This window comes from Poromitra crassiceps, assembly GCF_964638095.1.
Source record: "Poromitra crassiceps genome assembly, chromosome: 10".
Classification (NCBI taxonomy): domain Eukaryota; kingdom Metazoa; phylum Chordata; class Actinopteri; order Beryciformes; family Melamphaidae; genus Poromitra; species Poromitra crassiceps.
In genome coordinates, this window is record NC_139631.1 from 17,415,031 (window position 1) to 17,429,391 (window position 14,361).

Below are 14,361 nucleotides of genomic sequence, written 5' to 3' on the forward strand. Positions count from 1 at the left end.
TTTCATTGACAAGAAAATTTGCACAATTAGAGAATGTAAACGTTTTGCTGATAGATTCACTTTGATCTCTCTGCCTACAATACGGATTGTCAAAGAATTCTGGACAAAATCATATCTAACATTTAAAGAATTCTCAGATTTGGTTTTGCTAGAAAAAATATGATCGGGTCCGTGGGCCTAATGTGGACCAAAGGGGTCCTTGAGGTGTAAAAGGTTGAAAATCCCTGCTCACAATATGCTGCAATAGAATTAGTAATCCCTAATCCCTAATCCCTATGGCCTATGGGGCAACAGCTTCAAGGGCTCACAGTGCACTATAGCTTCCAGCAGACAGATCCAGCTGTGAGACAAACAAGTATTCCAACACATTATAAGAAAGCCACTATGTTGGACATCAGTATTTTTGACGCGGCAGCTTGTGCTACATGTAGGTAAGACGGAACAAGTTGAGGACGTTGTGAGTTATAGAGCTCTTAGACGAGTTTACGAGGACTATTATCTCTCAGTTAGTCTCAGTTTTATGTGCATTTTCTCTGGGCTGGTCTGGAACCATCAATTTAATGCTTTCATAAAGCAAGGTTAGATAGCACTGAATCATACAGAATGCTCCCTGACACTCTCCTCTGCTTTAGAGCTAAAGTCACAAAAGAGTAGGCGAAAGTGGAAGGGGGAGAGAGGAGATGAGGGATGGAGAGACAGTTTTATGAGCTCTTTTTAGGGCCAATTTAGAGCAAAAGTTTTGTTTTGAGCTGCAATAACAATGGGAAATGTAGTCACGCACTGAAAGCCAAACAAGTGTCTGTTGTTTGGATGCTTTATGGTCTGACATGACTTCATGTTCATGTATCAAACGCACTTTGGTGTTTTTGTGGAGCGCCCGTTTCATGGCGCCTATATGGCCTGTTTTATAGCAGGCGGTTCTTTTCATGATGTAGTTCTATCACCTGCTGTTTCCTGTCTATCACCTGCTGTTTCCTGTCAGGCGTCTGACAGACAAAGACTTGGTCATTAAGCCAAACGTATACTGGACGTATGTATTATTCACTTCCAAACAAATAGCCAGAGATCAATATGGGTTGAAACCAAATGCGGTGCTTATCAACACCACACCGTTTTTCAAGTAGGCATTCCATTTCACCTCATTTATGTGTGTGTGTGTTAGAGCTGGGTTAAAAAAAGTCACTATCAATTTTGAATATTCATTTGAAGGAACTGATATTGATTCATAAATCCCAATATCGATCTTTTAATATAATGCATTTTCCCGTGGATGCTTGAAGCTTTAACCCTGTTATATTTGCGTAGTCTGGTTCTTAGTGCAACGAGATCTCGTAAAAAAAATTCCACCATTAATATTTTTAATAATGTGTCAGCTTAGAGGGTTCCTTGTACAATTTACAGCATTACAGTATAGTTATTTGAGAATGTCCTTAATATCCAAGCGAAATTGGTGCTTTTACTAAAATATTGATATAGAATCGTATCGAATCAGAAATGGAATCGGGACCTTGTGTATCGGAATCGTATCGAATCCGGAAATCAGGGGCGATACACATCCCTACTGTTTGTGTGTGTGTGTTTGTGTGTGTGTGTGTGTGTGTGTGTGTGTGTGTGTGTGTGTGTGTGTGTGTGTGTGTGTGTTCGTTCAGCGAGAGGGGGGTGTCTGTCAGTGTGTACCATTGAGAGGTGATAAATCTCTTCCTTGTCAGAGAGTGCTGGCACTGCTCCTTATAGCCACACTGTCCTCAACTCCCTAACACCCACACGCACGCACACACACACACACACACACACACACACACACACACACACACACACACGCGCACGCACGCACGCACGCACACACACACACACACACACACACACACACACACACACACACACACACAAACACAGATGTGCCCTGATGTGTTGACTGCACGTGTGTGGTGACAGGCATGACGGGGCAGGCTGCAGGCTGCAGGTCCTTTTGTCTGGCCTTGATGAGCATGTCATTAACAGACACCAGGAGAGAGGAGAGACAGAGGGCCACAATCTTATTATAAAAGGGAGCAAGTGGGCAATGTTCTCTGTTTCAATGTTGTCCGGGAAGGCATTGTGACATCATCAGTGATGTCATAAGAGCAATTGTGATGTCATCAGTGATGCAAAGTTGGGACATCATCAGTTTGTGACATCATCAGTGATGACATAAGAGCATGTGAGCTGCAGGGCGGGCAAGGGAGCAAGTGAGCCCGCACAGCGGTTGAGCTGCGTATGCGAGCTGCAGGGCCAGCGGGCGAGGCCGTGTATCGGTCGAGCTTGTGAGCCCACGCAGCCTTGTACTATTTAAATCACCCCAGATCTCTGCCTCCACACATCTTGCTATTCCCAAATGGTATGCCGCGAACTGGTGCAAAGGTATTGCAAGCGGGCCGCCAAATCATTTGCAAAACATTAAGATTTTTGTGGAAAAAAAGTTTAAGTAATTAGTATTATTATGATGTATAGTATGAGAATGCATTTCTCCATTGTTGAATGATACCTTTATTTAATTTCTAATAAATTATTTGTTAATTAGACTACTGCAGACAGCCACTCACTTTTAGTTTCTGATTTCTGTGTGGTGCTGATGGACAGCAGTGCTCTGAGAATGCAATATTTGGCCTCTGTACTCTTTATGGTTGGATGTGGGCCGTGAACATTTGTGAACTTTTCAAGTGGAGCATGAGTCTAAAGGGTTGGGAACCTCTATGAGCTTCTGTGAGAGTAAAATGATTGATTGACTGCTTATTGATTGGTTGTTGATCATTGTTGACTGTTTAATTATGATCTATAGCTGACACGCATAGCTGACATCTCAGGCACTCATTTTGAGTGTCTGAGATGAGTCTTTTCCTCTTCTGAGAGCTGTTTGTTATGTCGAAAAGCCATTCCACCTGGCCAGGAGGAGATGACATTGTGTTTTGTCTCTCCGGTACATAGAAGGTTTTGTTTTGGCTTATTGTGAAGATCAGGCTCCTATTTTGTCTGTCTTGAGAAACATCCGATGGAGTTGTACCAGCCACCAGCCACCGGAGGGGGGCTGGAGTTGGGTATAATTTGACCCGCAATGCTTTTGTTCTGGGCACAATAATGACTTTGATATTGTGACGCTCTGTACAGAGGGAAGCTGATGATGGAATAAACAAATCCTTGGATCAATGGATCAACAAGGCATTTCATTTAGTTTGCCACTACACTTCCTTCCTATACCTTCCTCTCCGGCTCCTAGCTTGTTTCCTATGTGTCCTTTCATTCCTCTGTCCTCACGTGGCCTCCGCCCCCTCCTCTCTCAGTGCCACTCCCTTTCTGTATCAATCTCTTTTCTGCTCTTTAGATTTCTCTCTCGTAATGTCTCCGTGTGTGCTGGGATTCGTCACACTCTGACTTACCTGCTGTGTCTCACTACCTGGTGGAAAAGATTGAATTCTCTTTACTTTGGCTGCACCGAGTACGTTTTATCATGGCTATAGTGGAATTCACCATGGCAACAAACCACACGGTTTTTCTGACACAATTTAGCTAAATTTATTCTGTGTCTTTATGACCATATCCTATGAACTATGCGTGACTGTCCACCTAACCAGAAGTGCCTCTTATTTGTAGCACCCCCACCCACCTGCCTTGCTCATACATAAGCTACTCATCACGGCAGCGAGTCAGTCTGTGGAAAGGCGTACTTAGACGTTTACAAGAGGACAAGAAATAAAAAGCATAAGTCAGGACGGGCTTAATTGTGATCCTGATTTGAATGAGAAAGGAGCTTAATAAAAGCGCCATCACAGGCGGAGAGGTGAAAAAGGTTTTTACCTTTAACAAGGGCTGCACTAAACCAACTCTGAACCTGGAGAGGTGCGCTCTGAAAGGCATGTATACAGCCCTTTCTAAGTGTCTGTTTATGTGTGTGTGTGTGTGTGTGTGTGTGTGTGTGTGTGTGTGTGTGTGTGTGTGTGTGTGTGTGTGTCTGTGTGTGTGTGTCTGTGTGTGTGCGTGCGTGCGTGCATACGTGCGTGCGTGCGTGTGTGTGTGTGTGATTTATTCCAAGCACAGAGCAGGTAAATTGAAGCGGGCCTTCCAGGTTGGTTTTCAGCTGCAGGTCTAATGAGAGCAGCGTTTCCCTTCTCTCCAAACAATACGCCGCTGTCTCTTAAGAGCCCTTCCCGCGCGCCGCCTGCAGGCCAGCCACTCTGCATTAGATGTGTGGCCCTGCAGCAGCCACTACAGTCAGAGGCCTCCGGCTCTCAGATGCCTGTTTGATTCTCTGTCTGCTTTGCCTCTAAATGAATGATTTATTGGCTGTCAATGAGGAGGCCAAGCGTAATGGACAAAAGCAGCACTGCAGAGCCCCCAGTCAAGAGGATGTTGTTGTGGATGTTCTCTTTGAGGAGCTCCCCTGCCTCCGTCTGCAACTGTAATGAAGAATAAACAACCTGGCTATATAGTGCCACACCAAACACTGAATAATGACTTTACGTTGAATAGGGGCATCCTGCACCTTGAGCCCTTATTATAAACAATTATTTTATGTTATTCATCTTTTTTTGAGACATTATTGAGGAAATACCATTTGGTGTCACGATATACATTTTTTAAATAGGTGCGCAGGTCAGGTAAGTCTCAATTGTGCAATGCTAGGGCCTCACATTGCCCGCAATTGGAAAGAAAACGTGTCACTTCCTCCTTCACCTTTTAAATTCACGCGGGACTTCCAAGCCGCAGATGCAGCAGCAGGGCAATGTAGGCTACCATCAGCACAGCGACTCCTCCTGCCGGCAGGCACACGACTCCAATCAATTAACGCACGCCTAAGTAACCTACTACTACACACACACACACAGAGAGACTGGAGTGGCCGCAGGCGGCAATGGAGACGTGTTATTTAAAATCCTCACCGCTTTTGTTCCCGTAAAAAGGGGACATTAACACCCGCTGGTCCTTTGGCCTCTGCTTGTCATCCACACGGCTAATTTCTGCAGATCCCTCTAATCCCCCCAGGAGGGCCAGAGGGGCTCCAAGCCAGAAGGGCCGAGGGCCGGCAGAACAGTCGATGGGGCCTTTTGCTATTGACGCTGTAAAACGTGCCTTTGTTTGTCTCGTGCTCCCCGGTGTCCCGCCTTTCAGCACCGCTAATGATAAGTGACAGGCCATTAATTGAAGCTCTTTAGGAAGCTATCATCAGGCGCATGTCTGATCCCACTCCACTGAGACCAATAGAACGCTATTCCAGGCTGGGAGATGGGAAATTGTTAGGCTATAGGTTGCTTAATATATAGGCTATTTGACTTTGTTGATTACACGTTGGCAAATGTAAACCAAATGGGTTCTAGAAAGAACAACAGAGGATATTATTTTATGGGAAATATCAGGCCATTATTTCTGTAGCCTAATAGAAAACCATATAAGGCCACCCTGAAAAAGAAGCTGTCTAAATGAAAGCTTTAAATACTGCCACTAAATATGATAATTTCTGTAATTTGAGCGCGCCTTTAGGTTGCAAATATGCTGCTAGAAGGCAAAATAAAGTCAGCTCAGTACAAGTTGAGTGTAACAAAGATTGTGAGAGATCTAACAAGTACATGTATTTTATGTGTTTTTGTGATGTACTTTTTTCTTTGTTAACCAGAGGAAAATACACTACAAATAAAATAAAACATTTGAAGTGTTTTATTTTACATTTGCAAACATTACAAAGAACAAAAGGAAAAAGTACTAGATTAAATATGTACAATATCCCTTCATGTATGTGTGTACATGTTCAGCAGCCGGGAGCATGTCCAACCTGCGAGGGATGAGTCTGTGTGCCAAACATGGCCAACACAACCATTCGTAGTTACAAAATCTTTACACCAAACATAATATTACATTCATAAAGCACCGTGTGGCCCCACAACTATGATTGTTTTGTTTTGAGTGTGAACTGTGAGCCTCCCACCCCGGCCCCGCAACATGACATCCCCAGCACAAATACACAGGAGCACTTTACTGTACCCTGCAGCGGTGGCATGCACCGTTGGAAAATTGCCTCCACAGCTAGAAAGATGTGCAGATAATAACAATTCATAGGCGTATTGAGCTCCCAGTAACAAATAAGTATAGGACTAATACAATACAATTGTCCACATATAATATAATTTTAAATGCAACAAGTACTGGAACTGATACTATAGGATTGGGATTGGGAGTGAAAACAGGCCCTCAAAATCAAGTTTATCTCCACTCCCCCGTAGCCACAAGAGTAGGGTGAAAACTCCACAGTGCATTACAAATGATTTGTGTGAACTGCTTGCGTGTCACCCATGAGTCTGTTATGTTCTAACATGTGAGCCAACTCAGCTATGCAATCAAAAATTGTTAATTTGAACCGCAGTGACGGGAGGCGCAGGATAATGAAATGTTTGGAACAGTGAAACATAATGAAATTCCCCAACAAAGCCTAATGGGGACAACTATATGCTTGCTTTCTGATTTCAAATCAAACATCTCAGTATTATCATATATAATCAAGGCAGATTCAATGACTTGATGTAAAAAAGGAAACATATTTATTTAAACTGAATGTAGTACAAAATCAACATACAAAAAAGAGAATAATTCCGAACTGATTCAGCTAATATTTTTTCACTTAACTTGAATTTATATTACTTTTTTAAATCCACAACTTGTACTGATAATTGTCTTGACCTTCACAACCAAATATTTCATCAAGGATGCTGTCATCCTCCCAAGGACAAAACCACCACTGCCCACAGTAAATAGCCTAAATCATCTCAACTCCAGAAACTGCTCAGTGAAATCCGCACTGAATTTATTCTGCATCCCCAAGTCCAGTCATTCGGCTACAGTTCATTCCCCTCCAACCAATTTACCATCTGTGCATCTCTCCATCTTCTCCCTAAAACAGGGAAGGAAACATTTGTCGCTGTTTGGGTTTTAGGGGCTAAATGATCTCGCTAATCACCAGCTTTAGTAGGGCTGATTTATGGAAGGGACATGAATTGTTATAGGCTGACGTGTGTGTGTGTGTGTGTGTGTGTGTGTGTGTGTGTGTGTGCGTGTGCGTGCGTGTGTATGTGTGTGCGTGCATGCGTGTGTGTGTGTGTGTGTGTGTGTGTGTTTAGGTGTCAGAGAGGGAGCCTGTGGGATAGGCTAAATAGTCCTATTATTTATCGTCTCTGAGCGGCCTCTCTGAACGGAAGAGCGGCTCTCCAAATTGAAATATAGCTGAGTTTACCCTTCTGATTACCGCAGTAGTTTACTCCCAGAGCCCAAGGAGATCATTAAACAATGGCCGCCACTAGCAACTCAGCACCCCCATTATGGCGCGGGATAAATGCGCAGACTGAGACATAGCTAACCCTGCTGACGGGCAATAAGTGTCTCACAGGCGTGATGTTTTTTTCCTCAAAGATGCACCGGTTGTTTCCTCATGGCCAGCCAATCTAAGATTGCATCAAACCAGTGATTTTGTGTTGACTGATGTGGAATTTCTATGAAAGTTCATTATGTTTTCTAGATGAGAAAAAAGGCACTCAAACTTCCAGCTAATGCGTAAACCCATTTTGACTGACCAGCTAATGTTGTGACAAGTAATATAATTGCTTCAAAATGCTAACAAGATGATTAAAACATGGTAATGGCTTATGAACAAACATTGAGCACACTTGAATGCCTTATTGTCATTATTGTCCAACTGAATTAGCTTAATTGCTGATATTGCAGAGTATGCCACTAAGGCAAGATACTTAACACTAAGACGGCTAGTAAAGTTCTGAGAAGGCAAACAGGCAGTCTGATTGGGCTGTTTTATCTAACTTCCTAGCTTTCAAATACAATTTGCAGTTGATTTTGTGATCGTTTATTTGTGCTCAAGGCTCTCAGACGGAAGGATGAGGGATTGAGCGTCTAAAGAGTTAAGAGAGCCGACGACGAAGGCGACGAAGGCGTCAATGTGAGAAAAATGGGTTATCTGACTGGAACCATGTCTCATTCCATCCTAGCCATCACCATCACCAGGCATTTCCACAATGACCTTTGCAGGCATGATGTTTGTCGGGGTTGCGGGCTGAGTCCTTCACACGCTGCTGCTCTGATTACTGCAACATCTGTAACATAAACAGCAGCGCAGGACATCAGCACAGACCTAACAACCATGACAATGAAGTGACAGTGTCGGCTCAAGACAAGATGACAATGATGTTACTGTCTCAGTGTGTTGATCATGCATTGTACAGTATTCTGATAGAGACTACAGGCTGTTCTGGAGAAATGGCCAAAGAAGCTCAGGCAAAGGTGAATCATGGCAGCTTTTTGTCACAAAATTAAACCTTGACCTAGGGCCAGACCAAAAATCATACCACGGTATTTTTTAGGCTGAATGGCGATACAGGATATACAGTGTATCTTTTCTCACGTGGGCTAAATGTTCAGTTGTAAGTCAAGTGTGTAAGTAAGGCCCATAATAAGGCACATAATAGAATAGTTAGAACAGTCTGGTAAGTTCAGAAAATTACACCACTTCCTGGTAAAGACAACAGTTATGCATGCAACAAGCATGCCATATCATGATATTATGGTATCCAAAATCTCAGACGATATCTAGTCTCATATCACGATGTCAAGGTTAATATGAACTGGATGGAAACATTCCTGCTGTGATTGTGGCACATTCTGGTTTCTGGTGCAGCATGTTACCGCCAGAGATTTCTGAGGCTCTATTAGAAATTAGTATGTATGTCAGTAAACAAGTTGACCAGGATTGGCAAGAGAATCATCACCAGCAGTAATTAACTTTATTCGGTAATAGTGGGATAAGAGAAAAGTAGACTCGCATACTGCGGAAATTGGAGCTAATATGATGAGTTGGCTTTGGAGAGGCATATTATATCCAACCATTGAGTGGAAGGCAGCTAAAGCCTTTGCAAAACGTGCAAAGCAAAGTTTTTTTTTTTTTTTTTCATTCCGGGGAATCCACTGAGACTTATGCTCTCTTTTTCAAGAGCATCCTGTTCACATTCACCCACACATTCATACCTGGAAGCTGACCAGTACAACCACAGTCTGTTCTGCTGGCCACTGATCAGCTCCACTGGAGCATTTGGGGATAAGGGCCTTGCTCAAGGGCACCTCAGGTAGTGGCAATGAGGGAGGGGCAAGCACTGCTTTTTCACTTTCCTCACCCAGATTATCCTACCGGTATGTTGTTGGTATGTTGTTGTTATGTGTGTTACTGTATGTCATGTTTTTATAAGACCAGGGACCATGATGGAAATAAGTGTTTACACTTTTGCATGTCATATCTTGGATTTTGTTATTCTTTATCCAAAATTAATCAATCAATCAATCAATCAATCAATCAATCAATCAACCAACCAACCAACAGGTCTGGGGGATTGAACTGATTACCTGTTTATAGCCCCTTATCACAACCATGTATCAAAGGGCTTTACATACAGTAGCATCATCACAGTCATATACTACAACTACATCATATTACACACAACATACATCATATACATAGACATTTTACTATTACGATACTACACAAACACAGCATATCTTTGAACTGTGGGAGGAAACTGGTGCTCATGCAAACAGCCAAAGCAGTTAACTGGCATGAGCAGGTGAAGCTTCATTGAGCTATTCACCAAAGGGGCCACATTATTTCATCATGAAAAGCATGATTATTTTTGTGCATCCACAGACATGTGTAAAGAAAGTACTAGGTTGCCGCTGCAGATTGGGCCTACACCTCTCCCATGTAGCGTAGTGTTTTTGTGGCTGTTGTTGCTGTCTGTCCTAACACATTTACCTTAAGCCATCAGCACTCATTAAATGCCTGCTGGTGCAGGGAAACACAAAAGGCTGCCTGGCGAGCCAATATGCGCCTCTGACACGTCAGCCAATCCCCAGACGGGCCGCAGAGCCTGGCTGCGCCACAGAATTCTCAAACATATTTTTCTAATTTATGGATGGATAATAAATCAACATTAAGGCTTGGACAACGAGTTATACATCAGAGGGAGATGGCTGCAAACTGGGCCACAATGCAGCAGAGGAGACCAGGCGCACATCTGCACTAAAGTCACACTGTGTGTATGTGTGGGTGTGTGTGTGAGTATGTGTGTGTATGTGTGTCAGTGTTTGTATGCAACTTCACAGCCAAACTCTAGTTTAATTTCAACCTCTAAGTTGGTGGAGATGCTAGTATTTTTTATGTCATTGCTTAGAGGTGGCGAGTATGGATATTACGAATAGGAAATAAGACCATTAGGATTTACTACTGGAGGGATGGTGCTTTAAATGCTTCATAAAATTTTACGCTTTGAAATATGCACGCGTTTGCATTTTAATGCCCATGAATTGGCCTTTGCTGATGTGGTAGGTCATCGCTTCTACACTGGGCCTATGTGTATGGTAGCCCTGCATGGGCAGTGACAGAGCCACTTAGTAGCCAGGACTTGGGAAGCAATAGAAATCCTGCCAATGATGCAGTGTGGGATATTAATACAGATATTGCTGATTGACTTGTTACAAAACACATTTTGAGTTGTTGATCATTTGAAAATGTTTAAGCCTGCGCAAACTGCATCATTTTGGAAGAATAGGTTATGTTCTAAATGTATTAATACTGAAGTTTATTTTGGTAAATGATTTAGTCTCACACAAGTTTTCTCATCACTGGGCAAAATTTCTGAAGGTAGTCCAATTTGTTTCTGTAAATTAGAATTTTAAATTAAATATGTGAATTCAAAATCAAGCACATTATGCCAAAGTTAAAAGCTTGAATATAAATTGGAGGGACATTTAAGGAAAATATTTGTTTTATTCTCACCCACAAATATATACAGTATATTTTAAAGACAATATAACTCAGCATTCTATAACCAAAAAGCTTTCTCCTCATGACAGTCATATATATATTTTTAATCTTTTTTTTATTCCTGTTAAATCTCACTGAAACCCTGCTTTATTTGTTTCCATGATCAGGGAACAGAGGCAGAGGGTGCGGAGCAAAGCAGCATTAACATGGAATATATTCTTGTCTACTTTATTTTAACAGCAGAATATTCCCTCTGCAGCTGCAGCCTAAAAATGAAGTATTTCAGCACCATGGACAGCAGACAGTAAGTGAGATACAAACGCTGAAGCAAACAAATTAAGTGTGATAAATATGATGATAATATTGCTTTCTCTTTTGGACTATATTTTCCTCGGTCTTGTATGACCATCACAGCGCTGTAGTGTGTTTGTTTCTTGGTGCTGATGCTCTCACCCTGCTGTTGCCTAAGAGTTTGATGCATCGTGTGGCTAAGCTAGAGCTCCACTCTAAAATTATTAGACCTAATCATTCATTAACCTCCATTAGACTGATAGGAGGGCAAACCTAACGCCTGATTACATTCTCAATGTGTGTGGGTATGTGTTTGTGTATCTCTGTGCTGCATTTTGTGTGTATGTGTGTATGTGAATGATGCACCCTTTGATGCATCCATTTTTGCACGCACTGCACGTGTCTTTATTGTATTTATATACAGTTATGTGTGTGTGTGTATGCGTGCATGCGTTTGTGTGTGTGTGTGTGTGTGTGTGTGCGTGTGCGTGCGTGCGTGCGTGTGTAGTGGAGGTTTGTCATTCATTAGAGTGGAGCACAATCAGAGCTAAACTAGCCATGGCGGCCTGCCTCATTATAAGCTGAAGGTTTATTTAAAACCTCACACACACTGCCTCGTTCCCAATCCACTCACCGCCATATGCATACAGTAATTACACAAGTGAGGAGGAGGAGAAGGTTAGTGAGCTGCTGTGTGTGTGTGTGTGTGTGTGTGTGTGTGTGTGTGTGTGTGTGTGTGTGTGTGTGTGTGTGTGTGTGTGTGTGTGTGTGTGTGTGTGTGTGTGTGTGTGAGAGAGAGAGAGAGAGAGAGAGAGAGAGAGAGCACATGCCTGTGTGTATGATTATTTTTCATTCCATGTTTCGCCTGAGTTCTGCCCCTATAACTGAGGATCTAATCAATCTGCCGGCTATTAAGTTTGTTAATTGATAATGCATACTAATTAGGCCTGGCTCCGTTACCACAGCGACGACGAGAAGGTGATTGTAGGCACGAGTCCAAATGGACTTTTAAAGCAGAGAGCGTGAGGCCATCAGGCCAGCACATGCACATGCACATGCACTTGCCCACAGTGCGCGCACACACACACACACACACACACACACACACACACACACACACACACACACACACACACACACACACACACACACACACACACACACACACACACACACACACACACACACACACAGAGCATAAAAAATTCCAATAGTTGACCCCACAAGCTGTGTTGATGACCTGCGTTGTCGCGTGCTCCACTGGTATTCAAATCTATACCCAAAAGATGAATGTGAAAATAAAGTGTATGATGCCCAGTTTTGAACATACATTTATTTTATCTTCTGACATAAGTTAGAGAGAAAAAAAACATTGATTGATTAATATTGAAGGCAACGTAATGTAAATGTTGCATGACCCTGCAGAAAAAAAGAAAAAATAAGAAGACGAAAAACATTCCATTATTCTGCAGCCTGAATTGATCTTAATTGCAAAACAGGTTGCTTTTTGTAGTAATCGAGTACATTTACTTCACAACACACACTCTGATGTGTGTATTAGCATGTTTGTCTCTCTGTGTGCTTTGCCGATTCACCTTAGAAGAGACAGTCTGGCTTGACAGACTAACAGGAAGTGTAAACACAATCGGAAGTTCTGATTGTGTTTACACTTCCTGTGACTCATACACCTAGTCTGACTCATATGTGAGTCAAACTAGATTTGACCAGGTGAGTCAGACTAGTTTGAGCAGGTAAAAAGCCGACGTTTTGAACAGGAAGTCGTGACACAATGGGTCAAGTGGGCGGCGCTACATAAGGTGAATACTGTGTCTATCTCACTGTCTCTCCATTTGTTTGATTATCACTTTGAGATATGGAGACACACAATACTGTACCAATATCTCTCTCTCCGTCTCTCTCTCTCACACGCATGCACGCATCACGCATGCACACACACACACACACACACACACACACACACACACACACACACACACACACACACACACACACACACACACACACACACCATTCATCACCCACCAGAGACCCTGGGTGATTATCTCTCTGGTTGTGTGAACAAGGTCAAGGAGATGCAGCAAGGAGATGGGGGCCTGAGAGGTTTGATCTCTCTGTTCTCAGTCATCTGGAGGAAAGAAGGGCAGAAAACAACAACACAGGACTTCTCTCTCCTCCTTCCCCCTGACCCGTGTCACTTCCTCAGCCTGGCCGGCGGTGTGTGTGTGTTTGTGTGTGTGTGTGTGTGTGTGTGTGTGTGTGTGTGTGTGTGTGTGTGTGTGTGTGTGTGTGTGCGCGCGCACGTGCGCGTGCGTGTGTTTAAGTGTGTGTGTGTGTGTGTGTGTTTGTGTATAAACACAGCGGAAGGGAGTCCAGACTTGTCTATTTGTCTAGTATACAGTATACTTGGATGTTGTTGCTTGAGGAGGATATTCCCTCATTACCTCATGATGAAGAGCTCAGTAGATGGCCATATCACTGATTCATTACCTCATGATGAAGAGCTCAGTAGATGTCATATCACTGATTCATTACCTCATGATGAAGAGCTCAGTAGATGGTCATATCACTGATTCATTACCTCATGATGAAGAGCTCAGTAGATGGTCATATCACTGATTCATTATCTCATGATGAAGAGCTCAGTAGATGTTCCCTCATTACCTCATGATGAAGAGCTCAGTAGATGTTCCCTCATTACCTCATGGTGAAGAGCTCAGTAGATGGTCATATCACTGATTCATTACCTCATGATGAAGAGCTCAGTAGATGTTCCCTCATTACCTCATGATGAAGAGCTGAGTAGATGGTCATATCACTGATTCATTACCTCATTATGAAGAGCTCAGTAGATGGTCCTATCACTGATTCATTATCTCATGATGAAGAGCTCAGTAGATGGTCATACTGGTTCATTACCTCATGATGAAGAGCTCAGTAGATGTTCCCTCATTACCTCATGATGAAGAGCTCAGTAGATGTTCCCTCATTACCTCATGGTGAAGAGCTCAGTAGATGGTCATATCACTGATTCATTACCTCATGATGAAGAGCTCAGTAGATGTTCCCTCATTACCTCATGATGAAGAGCTGAGTAGATGGTCATATCACTGATTCATTACCTCATTATGAAGAGCTCAGTAGATGGTCATATCACTGATTCATTACCTCATGATGAAGAGCTCAGTAGATGTTCCCTCCATACCTCATGA